The sequence below is a fragment of the Pelobates fuscus genome, chromosome 1 (genome assembly GCF_036172605.1).
Source record: "Pelobates fuscus isolate aPelFus1 chromosome 1, aPelFus1.pri, whole genome shotgun sequence".
Classification (NCBI taxonomy): domain Eukaryota; kingdom Metazoa; phylum Chordata; class Amphibia; order Anura; family Pelobatidae; genus Pelobates; species Pelobates fuscus.
Window position 1 is genome coordinate 195,385,701 of NC_086317.1, and position 14,611 is coordinate 195,400,311.

Genomic DNA, 14,611 nt, shown 5'->3' on the forward strand with positions numbered 1-14,611 from the left:
CCAGTCCTCTAGTCTCCCAGTGTCTCAGTGTCCCCATTTCTCCCAGTGTCCCAATGTCTCAGTGTGTCCCCATGTCACTAGGATACTGGGGACACAGTGAGACCCGGGGACACTGAGAGACATGGGGACACTGAGAGACCCGGGAACACACAGACATGGGGACACTGGGAGACATGGGGACACTGAGACATTTAGGGAAACTGGGAGAAATGGGGACCCTGAGACACTAGGGACACAGACACTGGGAGACATGGGGACACTGGCTGGGAGACAGACACTTGGGGACACAGAGACATGGGGACACTGAAACATTTGGGGACACTAAGACACTAGGGACACAGAGACATGTGAACACAGACACTGGGAGACTAGGGGACACTGGGAGACTAGGGGACACTGGGAGACTAGGGAACACTGGGAGACTAGGGGACACTGGCTGAGAGACAGACACTTGGGGACACTGGGAGACATGGGGACAGTTGTGGACATAGACATGGGGACACTGGGACATATAGGGACACATGGGGACACTAGGCACACAGAGACATGGGACACAGACACTGGGAGACTTGGGGACACTGAGACACTAGGGACTAAGAGTAATGTGTAAAAAAAAAAAAATTTTTTTTTTTTAAATGGGCCTATTCCATGGGCCTGGGCCTGGAGCTGCAGCTCCATCAGCCCCTATGTTAATCCGGCCCTGGTCGGTTGTGGTGTGCCGGAACCGACGATGAGGTAGGCCTGAGAAAGAAGAGGGCCTACCCAGGAAAAAGAAATAGAAAGGAAATAATTGTTAAAATGTGGTGTGGTGGGAGGGTCATTCAACGCTGACCTCGAACGGTAAGGAGCAAGGTAAGGGGAGTGCCTTAAGTAGGCTAGGAGTGGAAACCAGCACCTCTCACAAATCCAGGCAAAATTGACTTAATGCGAACACCAGGTAATCGGCGCATCATGCGTCTCAAATCTGAACCCAGAAGCATGTTGGGCAAAGTGGAACGCATATGCGTTCCAACGTGCTGAGATATGGAAGCCAGTCCGTAACTAGCGCATGCAACCAACAACTTCCGCGTGGCAACGGCTACACTTCCGGGCGCCTTTCACAGATATTGTGGGCAACCTCCTGGTGCAGGTAAAACAGACTGGGCAACCTGGGTATTCATTGTATATCCAATGTATATAAAAGAATAATTACTTTCTTAAATTCAATATATATACGCTGTTACGGTGGTTTAATACTGTTTACTTAGTTGTCTGATTGCTACAATATATATTACTATGCCTTAACTTAGAGGCATACACTTTTCTGTTATCCATAATGCCTACACACTGCATTGCAGGGCTGGATTAACATAGGGGCTGATGGAGCTGCAGCTCCAGGCCCAGGCCCATGGAATAGGCCCATTTAAAAAAAAAAAATTTTTTTTTTTTTTACACATTACTCTTAGTCCCTAGTGTCTCAGTGTCCCCAAGTCTCCCAGTGTCTGTGTCCCATGTCTCTGTGTGCCTAGTGTCCCCATGTGTCCCTATATGTCCCAGTGTCCCCATGTCTATGTCCACAACTGTCCCCATGTCTCCCAGTGTCCCCAAGTGTCTGTCTCTCAGCCAGTGTCCCCTAGTCTCCCAGTGTCCCCTAGTCTCCCAGTGTCCCCTAGTCTCCCAGTGTCTGTGTTCACATGTCTCTGTGTCCCTAGTGTCTTAGTGTCCCCAAATGTTTCAGTGTCCCCATGTCTCTGTGTCCCCAAGTGTCTGTCTCCCAGCCAGTGTCCCCATGTCTCCCAGTGTCTGTGTTCCTAGTGTCTCAGTGTGCCTAGTGTCCCTATATGTCCCAGTGTCCCTATATGTCCCAGTGTCCCCATGTCTATGTCCACAACTGTCCCCATGTCTCCCAGTGTCCCCAAGTGTCTGTCTCCCAGCCAATGTCCCCTAGTCTCCCAGTGTCTGTGTTCCCATGTCTCTGTGTCCCTAGTGTCTTAGTGTCCCCAAATGTTTCAGTGTCCCCATGTCTCAGTGTCTGTGTCCCTAGTGTCTCAGGGTCCCCATTTCTCCCAGTTTCCCTAAATGTCTCAGTGTCCCCATGTCTCCCAGTGTCCCCATGTCTGTGTGTTCCCGGGTCTCTCAGTGTCCCCATGTCTCTCAGTGTCCCCGGGTCTCACTGTGTCCCCAGTATCCTAGTGACATGGGGACACACTGAGACATTGGGACACTGGGAGAAATGGGGACACTGAGACACTGGGAGACTAGAGGACTGGGCGACATGGGGACACTGACACTGTGATACATAGGGACACTGAGACACTGGGTGACTTGCGAGACTGAGACACTGGGAGACAGGGAGACATTGGGAGCAATCCATCTATACAGCAGATTAAAACTGTGAGTAGTTTGTTGGTGATTTTACAGAATTTTCTCTGATGTCACTCCTTGTGATTATACAAATGATTAAGGCTGGTATTTTTTCCCAAGAAAGGTGGCAACCCTAACTACTCTTCACATACTCTTGCTTAAAGGAGCACTGCAGGGTCAGTAACACAATCATGTATTTCTGACCCTATTATGTTAAAACCACCACCCTGGCCCCTTCTTGCCTCCCTAAGTATAGTAAAATATAACTTGTATTCAAGTCTGCAGCTGCTGGCTCTGCCTCTGAACTGACTGTCTGCTGACATCATCAGAAGTGGTGGTCTGAGCAAATTACAATACTTGCCCAAAGGATTGGCTGAGACTGTTAACTAGTGCCTAGTGTCTCAGTGTCCCCAAGTCTCCCAGTGTCTGTGTCCCATGTCTCTGTGTGCCTAGTGTCCCCATGTGTCCCTATATGTCCTAGTGTCCCCATGTCTATGTCCAGGGGCAGAGCCAGCACAAGTCCAACATAGCCCTGGCCAATCAGCATCTCCTCATAAAGATAAATTGAATCAATGCATCTCTATGAGGAAAGTTCAGTGTCTGCATGCAGAGGGTGGAGACACTGAGTGGCAGTGCTGCACACTAGGCAGTACTGCCCCAGGAAGCACCTCTAGCAGCCATCTAAGGAGCGGCCAGCCATCTCTGAAAAGACAGTGTTTACTGCAGAAAGCCTGAATGGAATCATTCTACTTACCAGAACAAATACAATAAGCTGTAGTTGTTCTGGTGACTATAGTGTCCCTTTAAGTTTGGAAGCTTAAGAGGGATGTCTGGGAACAAAACTTGTGTGGACTGGCTGACAAAATTAGTTTAGGTAATGCAGACGTTGGTCTCTCTAACACTGTGGCATGTCCCCTTTCTTCTACACTCACTACATACACATTTTCTCTGTCTCAGGAATTTCTGCCTGATAGTAAGAAGGTAAGGAGACAAGTGGACCAGCGAGTGCTAGGGGACAGTCCTTAGAAAGCATGGAGTGAGTGCATCATTAGACGCATTTATGTCAAGCTCAGGGTGCTGCCTGCATAGTATGCCCTTAGTTGGACAGCCTGCATGATTGGCTGGCAGCCTGACATGCATTCATGCCAGGCTGACCTTCCAATTCTTTGGACAAACATGCCCCCTTTTTGGGCACGTTTACCCCTTTTGGCGGGTCCGGTCACGTGATTCGCGCCAGTGGCACACCCTTTTACCCCGCCCATTGACTTCCTGCTTCACTGGACACTGCTGTTAGGGGGTATGAATTTACTTGAAAGATGAAAGCATAAATTAGAGAGAGATTAGCATAGAGTATGTGTTTTCTTATAGCTGCATCCTATGAGTTTCCCTCCAGTACCATCTCCATCAGATACATGACGCTTGGGAGGTATGACTGTTTTAGTATTTTTGGTCGATTAGATTCCGTAATTAGGCCCATCATAATTGTCAGCACCAGGCCCACTGTGCTCTTAATCCGGCCCTGCTGCATTACCAAGCGTATTTACCATCAAGAAATATTTTACCTTGCTAAACACAGTCAGTGGGAGGATTATCTACATTTTGTCTAATCTAATGCAAAGTAAACATGTTGTATAGGAAGACTATTAGTGCTTCTGTGATAGCCTGGCAACAGCATGATATATTACACCTCAGTATAACGCAGACTGTTATGCACATCTTACAGTCATCAGCAGACGCTTCGAATAAACACAGCTATACATACTTGACAGTTACGCCTGCACATTTCATTACTAAACCCATATAAAGATTCAGACTTCACATTTAAGACCTATCATAGCCTGATTACCTTGACCTCTACACCTCTGCACAGACAAGCACATGTTTCTAAACAAAGTGCATTAAGCTCACACTCACGTTATCTCACGTTATCTGCAGTTCTGATGAACGAAGGCGAAGGCGAGCACACGTTGTAACAGTACTATGTACAAGATCCGCATCTATATAGAAAAAAATAAAAAATAAATAATTTAAAAAATAATAATCTGGCGCCCCGAGGGCCGTACATACATGCATTCTAGTTCATACATACCGACCATCTGGACCCCGACGTGCTCACAGGGCACTCCAGTTCGGTCAGCCTTACGATCCTAACTCATTATCACCCACGTTTCGTTCCATGGTATGTCCTCTCTCTCACTAACTAACCTTTCCTCTTAGTTAGCAGTGGCTGGCTGTCAGGTTCCTAGGTGTCCACTAGTTATTATTCCCCCTGGCTTCTTCGCCTCAGGTTAGTGGTCCCACGAGGCCAACACCCATCCTCATACTCGGAGGTACTACGCCCCTCGGGCCAAATCATAGTTAGTCGCCTCGCATTGTGGCATAGAAAGAGCCTCACCTGTCACTCCCATTCTATCTTATGTTTAACGGTCACCGAGATGCCGACACCCCGCCACAACGCTCAGTGGCCACGTTATCCCCTCGCGCCAACGCATAGATAGAGCCTCTCAAGCCGCTTGGCAAATAGCAGGGCCTCACCTGTCACCAATCAAGAGTAATCGTTTCGCCGCATTGTGGCACTAGCTAGTCAGCCAGCACTCAAACACACACACACAAAGTTGGGGGGCGGCATCCTACAGTACCCCGTCACACATAACCACTAGGTTTCAGATCCGGTAATCAGATCAGGTCTCCTAGCGGTTTATTCCCCGCCTCGTTGTAGCTTAGTTTCGTTTGGGAGCTCATTTACCCTTACAGTAATACAAACAGTATGCCAGAACTGTCATACAAGGCTAATCCATGCTTTCAATACGTCAATCACTTACATACTAAGGGTCTACTAGATAATTAGATATAGCAGTACAAGGATACCCAAATTATATATATTTCCCTAATGTGTCACTCACTTGTGATCCCATTATACCACATACACTAGGTGCATATCAATCTAGTAGAAACCAAGATCTGCGGTTTCCTCCAACAATTTGTTTCAGGCATTTTTTATTACATATATTCTCAGTTAAACACGTATATTAGGCCTCATGCTGCCTTTACGTTACACATCGTACAGGTTTAGGACTTGCATTGGACCATCGTCAGATCCGCAAGACACTTGCGTACATATAATGACTGCTTACAGTTTATGCATTACAGATATACTAATTGTTACTTTGCAACCCATTAGGGGCTTTTCAGTATATTGAGTTCTAAATTACTTACGTTGACTCATACTATTGCTTAATTATAACCTCTACGTCAATTTTACCAGCTATGCAGGTTAAACATTAACAATCTAATAAAAACAGGGTAAACAGAATTCCCACTCGTTCATATCGAATATCGAGGCATCATTCGACAGTCATTACGAACAAACGAATAACATTCACATCCTTAACAACTAATAGAGACTTGTCTCTGCACGCTTGACATTTGCAGGGTTCTCCAGGCGCATTCAATTCATTCATCACGTTATTTAATATTGCATACATTTCACTATGTTATTTAAGTTCAAGAGGTCCATCAGGATTAACTTTGGTCATGCTATCTGTTTCTGTTACACCATAGGCATTGTATAATACAGACATTTACGGTCCCAAGCCTATCAAGTAAATGATTATAGGGTATTTATTATACAAACACGTATCATCTTTAAGCTTAAACCACAATCAAAGCTCCTTTTCAGCTTCCTATCTTAAGTGCACACTTTCTCCCTACTATGTATCACGGCATTTCATTCTATTCTTCGGTTCGCATCACAACAGCTTGTTCATCAGGTGCCTTTTTACAGTCCTTTTCACAGTGGTTCTATCCAGTTACTCACAGGTTAGGTTAACGCTCATCCACAAGAAACAAGCCTGCCAAGGGTTAGAAGTTCTGAACTTAGTCAAATAATTTTGCATGAGGTCATCTACTCACCTCAACACAGAGGTTCCACCTGGCGATCCAACTCTGAGTTAGTACATCGCAAGGTCTTGGATAGGCCTCACATATCACGACCACAAGTATAGTCTCTCTTTTACCGCCACCAACAGTTTAACAACTCGCCATGCGTAGTAGATACAAGTCCACGTGGGCCAAATCAAAGGTAGGGCCTCTCCCAGACACAGGGCGAATGGTAGGGCCTCACCTATCACGGCATAGTCCTTATCTTCACCTATCAGTACTCGTTCGCAAGAAGCTCTACTATACGGGATATTCAATAGGCATCAAAGTTTGCATAGTTAAAACATATATATGCTACAAGAAATAGCTCCAGGTAATGTACTATCTTCTCAAGTCCCCCGCCCTAGCCGCTCCTATAGTCCTGAAGTCGGTCCTTGCTTAAACGTCGTAGGTTGAGCTTAAAGACCGTACAGTCCAGAGATGCTCTGCAGGTCTAAAAGATCTAATCATGCCTTAGATTAGAGTTTGTACGCAGGTAAGATTTGTGTACGAATACTAATCTAACATACTCTACAGCTTACAATATGGGTATGTATGGTATATGATTAAGATAATAAATGCGTTACAGTTATAATGGTTGCTTGCACAATTTTTGCCACATCTCTTTGAAACCAGCCTACAATACTATTGAAACTATACCTACAGGAATTTAACATTACATGTACACAAATTCCCAACAGCTCCCATTTTCTTTCTTAGTCAGTTAAAGCGCTGACAGGTGTCAGAGATCAATACTCCAATACAAACAAATCATCCAAGTCACGTTCTATCAACAGTACAATCTATGGGGGAATTTTCAAATTAACATTAAGCCTCCCGTTTATAAACTACTAATTTAAGTCAGCAGCTTACTTGGCTCTCTACGATTTCTTGAGTCCAAAAGAAGTATTTTACTGTCGGGAACATTTGACCTTTACCCATGCACCAAGAATTCAGGAAATCAACAATTGTTACATATCTACTCTTCATACCTGAACTCATCAGTCAGGCAATTTAAATTGTGCCCGGTTCAAAATTTATACTAGACCAGGTTAGCCAGGTCCCTACCTATCCCTTACTATCTTTAATAACTGTGATATTTGTTACTTTAAATACTCCACCAGGCCTTAATCCTCCTACTCGGGCGACGCATCCCATGTCTATACAACAGCAGCCTCTAATAGGCGTGTTACGACACACATAAGTAAAATATGGGAAGTTGGCATACAATAGGAACATTCCTAACCCAGGAAAAAACAGACGGTCTTTCGATAATATGGCTAAATGATTACTAATTGTGAACTTAATCGTGTCTTATATTTTTGCCCTCTTTTGCAGGCCTGACCTCTCGTCGGTTTCGGCACACCTCAACCGACTTTGGTCCTTATCGAACCACATACCTTTGATTGTACGTCCTCGAATTACCCAGTACACAAGTGGAAGGCAAAATGCCTGAATTTGTGGGAGGGGTTTATTTTCCTATTTAAATCCCAGCAAATCCCAGCTCACCTATCGTCGCCGTTTTGAAGTTCCCCTCCCACCTCACCCTTTATTATTTACATCAAAATACCAGATGGGCCCTCTTTTGCAGGCCTGACCTCTCGTCGGTTTCGGCACACCTCAACCGACTTTGGTCCTTATCGAACCACATACCTTTAATTGTACGTCCACGAATTACCCCGTACACAAGTGTAGGATACCTGTGTGGAAGCCTTCTGTTAAACCAGAGATAAGAAAGTTTACTAGGTGTCTAGACGGGTGCTGAGACATAAATGCAGTAAATACCGGCATATTAATGGACGTTAGGTAAGGCTTGGAATACATTTTATTTGGACACATGGTTTTTGCATGTGCCCTAAAACATTTTAAACAGATATGTAATAATCTACATCCATTATAATTACAAGACCCAACATTGAAGTTATTACATATCTGGGACTTGCTCAGAAACTTGATTGGGCGTCCCAGTTTGTCTCTTGACAATTTCTCTGGAACACCAGAGGAACTAGCTCCTTGCGTGGAGGCATGTTCGTCCGCCGTGTTGGGACAGAAATTTGTTGTATGGGCTGTAGAGGAGCAGTATGCACAAGCCGGTGTTCTTAGACCTGCAAAGTGTCTGCAAAAAATGACGGTATCAATCCTTCCCCAGTTGGATCGTGTTCCGTACTGGGAGAAGGCTCCAGACACTTTTGCAGAAAAAGACCTATGGTAGTCATAAAAGGCTGAACCACCATATTTGTTGCCCAGGTCTACCAGCTTGTGCATGTAAAGATCAAACTCCTCTCTTTTGTTGGTATAGACCGCACAGATGACATCCCGGTAAATACCAAAGGCCAGTACAAACTCAGGGATAGTCAGTTTTCTGTTTAGGCGGGCATCCCTAGATCTGACAACAACAGACACACAATCTTAAGCATAAGTCTTATTTTCCACAATATCCTGGGAGGCAATCAACAGGGAAGCCAGGTTGACGTCTTTACCTTCCAGGATAACTCTTTTTATGTGCTCAGAGATCATATGAGCAGGGCTAACTTCCTGGTCATCCAGGGTGATGGCTGGAGCAACTAATGGCAAGTCGGCTGGTCCTTGTGAAGCAGCAGCGGGTGGCCCTGCTAGCGTAAGGGCCGTGGTGACCTACTCAAGTTTCTCCAGCCTGGAGTTGACCTTGCTCATGGACGCCATGAGTGAAGACAACATGGAATGTATGTCTCCTGGGTTGGACTGGCTAGGTCCTTCCCCGGCATCCATGTTGTTAGTTGATGTACGTAGCAGTTTGAAAAGTTCTGCTTTCCTTGCTGTAGCGGGGTAGGAGATTTGCCGTCTCCTCAATTCCGTGGTTATACGAGGGATCGTCCAGGATCTGATCGATGCTGGACTAACTAGCTCTCCTCCTTGTGTGGGAGTGACAGCTGTAGCCGAGGTGCTAGGCAGGGAGAAATCCTCTACCCCTTCCTGAGACATACTACAAACAAAACTATTAATTAGTGTATGAAAACCACCAAATTGTACTGGCAGGCTAGCTAAGCCGAATGGCGAAACATTATACTTGTTTGGTGACAGGTTAGGCCCTACTAATTGCCAAGCGGCTTGAGAGGCTCTATCTATGCGTTGGCGCGAGGGGATTTGAGGCCACTCGTCGTAGTGGCAGGAGTTTCAGGCCTCTTGGTGACTGTAAGACAGAAAAACAGGGGAAGGGAGTGACAGGTGAGGCCCTCTCTATGCAACATGCGAGGCGGCTAGCTAACGTGTGGCCCGATGGGTGTTTGCCTCTGAAACGTTGAGGCGGGTGTTGGTCTCGCGGGACCACTAACTGATGGCGACTGCCAAGAAGGGGTAAATACCTATTGGGAAGCCTATGACCCTATTGCCAGTACTCTAACCTAGGGGGGAAGAAATGAAATGTATGGTAGAATACCATATGAGCAGGTGTACGTACCTGGTAGTATGACAAATCTCACAGGAAAAACCGTGTGGTGCAAATATATTTAAGTTTGACAGCCTGAAACGGGTAAAAGAGAGTAGTATGATGAGTGTGGATTGTTGGAAAGAAACAGAGTTTGTAGCCTGTACCAGCAATGTTTTTAAGGCTTGCTGGCGTATGACTTGTAAAGTGAAATGTTGTGATATACCATGGGAATATAAATGTGTTACCCAGGAAAAGTGATGCCGTGGCTTTAATAAAACATCTATAAGAGGAAGGGTTGAGGGAGGCCGTGGCCTATGTATAAACAGCATATGTGTTATATAATAACAGTGTGTAAGGGAAACATAAAAATTGATGTAAGTTATATATATATGCATATTACTGTGCAGTAAAAGACGTATGATTGGTTGGATCAGTACGTGTGATTCAACCCGAGCATGCATGAAAAAGGAAACTATATCCTCATGTATGTGTCATAGTTAACAACAAAGAAATGAGGCCTGTAACGTAGGCTGAGTCAATTTTAAATGAAATGGATAATTATGGAAAACTCCTGGAAGCGTGGGAGTCAAAATGATCCATACAGAAATGTTAGCTGGTTTCATGCACCTTGATAGAATAATGATACCTTTTAAATAGAAATGGAAATAGTCTGTCTATTAAAACAAGCACCTATTTAACCGAATGTTATCTACATGAAATGATGAAATGTAACTCACGAAAAAGATCTATGCATAATACATAGCAGAATAACTGAACCCAATGTGAAGGGAACCAGAAGCTAGGACAAATAGTTTAAACGTATGCATTTTTTATGCGAACAGCAAGCGTGCTTAAATATAACATGAATAAAGTGCCGAACGGAAAACACAACCGAAATGATAATTGTTCAGTGTAGCAAGGGAACAGTTCGTGCTAAATGATCACTTCACTTAATACGCCTGATTTGGCCGAACAACCGTACGAAATGAAGCCGCGAAACGGCTTGTGTAATTGCGACATAGCAGAGAAAAAAACATAAAGCGAGGACCCATGCTGTACCGTGCGCCGTGGGAACTGATCCTGGCGTGACAGGTAGGTCTAACTTACGGTTTAGGAGTCCCTGGGACGCGATCTACGACGAAGACCGGGGTAAGAAGCTGGACGGACGGAAAAGGCCTGCAACAGGATTCCTGGACACAGCTTGCCGCGGAGAAACTTGTGGGTAAGAAAACCAAGATGGCGTCTGAGAGAACCCGGAAGTGGATCCTCATTCAACGCTGACCTCGAACGGTAAGGAGCAAGGTAAGGGTGCCTTAAGTAGGCTAGGAGTGGAAAGCAGCACCTCCCACAAATCCAGGCAAAATTGCCTTAATACATATGTATATAATTTGAAAAAATATATTTTTATCTATATATAGGTAAATATATATAGTGATATATACGTATATACTTATGTATATAGATATATATTATTTCGTTCTACGTGTATTTTGATAACTATATATATATATAAATATCAAAATACAGTTAGAACGAAATTACACACATATATATTTTTTTACTATTTTTTTAACGTTTTTACATATTTATTTATAATTATATATATTTAATCAATATCATTCTACGTGTATTTTGATATTCATTTATATATAATTATATATAGTAATATTAAAATACACTTAGACAGTGTATGTGTAAATGTGTGTGTGTGTATATTTATAAATATAAGTATATATTTATATATATGATCTAAGTATATATTTAATTTTTAACTATAATTAACCTTAAGGGGTTAAAAAGGGAGGAGAAGGGCAGAGACAGTGTCAGCCAGTGATTTGAGATCATAGGCTGACACATAGGAACAGTGACTGGCTGTCACTATGATCACAGCCTGCAGATCGCGGTAACTGGCCACAGGGGGAGTGCCTGGGTGGTACAGGCATGCCCCCCCACCGCGATCTGCAGGGGGATCGTCCCTGCAGTTACATGTGTCAGCCAATAGGCTGACACATAGTAACACTGATCGCAGTGACAGGCTGTCACTGCGATCAGAGGCTGCAGACTACAGTCACTGGTCACAGGGGGCTGCCTGGGTGGCCAGGCATGCCTCCCAACCCCGATCTGTAGCGGGCTAATGGCGCGGGCCACGTGGGTGGCAAGAACGGCTAGGACGTTCTATGCCGCCCGCCGGCGTTAAGAGCCAGCCCCTCAAGGCGTTAATAAACTCAATACATTGTATAACTAGTTCTGCCGATTTGTGCTACAATGTAATTACAGGACCCACAATTGTGAAATGCTGAAACAATTGTGAACTAAACTGGTTATCGCTGGAATCCAGACGCACCCTCCATCTTTCCAGTCTTGTGTTTAAGAGGTTTTCTGGGAAGCTCCCGCCCTACCTGAGCAAAATGCTCTACCCGGCTGTTCCCACCTCCTATAACCTCCGATCCAGTACCAGCACTTTATTTATTCTACCTCAATACAAAAAGAAAGCAGCCTGATCCTCCTTTTCCTACAGAGCACCGCAATTATGGAACGACCTCCTGCACACTTCCAAATCTTCCCCAAGCCTAAAGTCCTTTGAGAGATCCCTCACTACATACCTCAAAACAGAATGCACGTGTCATGGTTGATTATATATTTCCTGGATAATGAAAATTAAAACACTTAGGCACACTCAAAATGCTGATAAGGAACAAAAAGTATCCAAACAAAAATAAACAACTAGTACTGGGTGCTCACTTGTGTAAGGCCATATTCCCAAAGGCCACAAAAGTTACATATGTTACTTGAACAAGGGGCACGACCACAAATATATGTGAAAAAGATTTTTATTAGATGGGTCACAGTAATAGGCTATCTCATTAATTGTATCAATGAATAAAAAAGACACACCGTGTCAAATGGAAAAAGCAATGCAATAGCTACAAATTCTGCAATTACATATAAGCAGACTACATAATACATGAATCACTGGATACAAGTGTACAAAATAGCTATAAGAGAGAACTGATTTTTCAAACCCATAAATAGTTATAAATACAAAAAGAAAAAAGCATACCAGACCTATTGAGAAGAAGGACAAGAGTCAACCAATAAGCCCCCAACGTTTCGGCAAAATGCCTTTATCAAGGGAGGCTCTTGGGATACTTTCCATTTGACATGGTGTGCCTTTTTTATTCATTGATACAATTAATGAGATAGCCTATTACTGTGACCCATCTAATTAAAATCTTTTTCACATATATTTGTGGTCGTGCCCCTTGTTCAAGTAACATATGATTATATATTTCCTACTTGTTCTAAGTTAAATTTGGTTTATATTGTGTATTAATATTGATTTTGTATTTTATTGAACCCTATTGTATCAATGCAATATTTTGTGGACTGAGGACATACTTGAAAACAAGAGAAATCTCAATGTATCTTTCCTGGTAAAATATTTTATAAATAAATAAGATCTAGGACTCAATTTAAGATCCTAATACAAATCTCTACACAATGCTGCTCCGACCTACTTATTCTTAATAATACCTAAATATGTCCCGTCTAGGCCCCTACGCTCTGCCAGAGACCTATGTCTATCGTATGTTCGTACTCCTACCTCTGATGCTCACCTTAAAGACTTCTCTAGGGCTGCACCGTTCCTATGGAACGCCCTTCTCCTCTCTGTTAGACATTCACCCAATCTCCACTCCTTCAAAAAAATCTTCGAAAACTTCTTTAGGAAAGCATATCAATTAAACTGTGAACAGCTATCCCTCCCTGCACCCTGATTCCGCTCCTGCAACTGTCATCAAAACAAAACACTTAGCCCTCAATGAACACTATCCTAGCAATCTTCTTTTCTACCCTACCCTAACCTTTTGTGTCCCTATACCCACTCCCTCTAGCATGTAAGCTCATTGAGCAGGGCCGTCTGGTTACAAATACATGCCTGTTAGTCCACCCATTGTACAGCGCTACGGAACTTTATAAATAATAACAATAATAATGAAATACTTACATGGTTTAACCCATGCCGTCCCGCATTTAGTGGGCTTTAAAGCCGTTGCGGCGGCATGGAACGCCGTAACGGCTTTGAGCCCTGGAGGTCCGGCGGTACTCACCTCCGCCGCGATCCTCTTCTGGGGGGCTGCCTGACAGCCCAGGCAGCCCCCCCACGGCAAATGAGACCCCCGGGGGCCATGTGATCGCTCTCAAAGAGCGATCACATGGCCCCCTATAGCTGGCTATGGATCTGCCAGCAGGGGGACTGTCTAAAATATTAGACAGTCCCCCTGCTGGTAGGTAGTGTAAAAAAAATAGGTTATAAAATAAAATAAATATATTTATATAAATATATAATATATGTATATATATTATATATATAATATATATACATATTATATATATTTAACCTCATACATAGTGTATTTTAATACTAATATAAGTATATATATTAGTATTAAAATACACTTAGAATGACGTTACATATATATAATATGTATATATATTATATATATATAATAGATCTACATATATATATATATATTATATATATACGTATAATTACAATAATAAATAAAATAATAAAATTAATAAATAAAATATTGAAACAAAATTTAATATGAATTCTAACTGTATTTTGTTATTAATATATATATATTGGTAACAAAATACACTTAGAATGACATTCTATATATATCTATCTATATATAAAATGCAAATAACCGCAAATAAATATATATAGATAAATACATATAATTACATAAAATATTACATTAGTATACACGTAGAATTTAAATACCTATAAATGCATATATATTACAATTCTACTTGTATATTTAAGTAATCTTTTAACATAATTAGGTGATTTGATTAATTAACATTTGATTGACATACCTGACAACACAGGGAGGAAGTGCAGAGAATTTAATTCGCAAGCATTATATTTGACCCTGT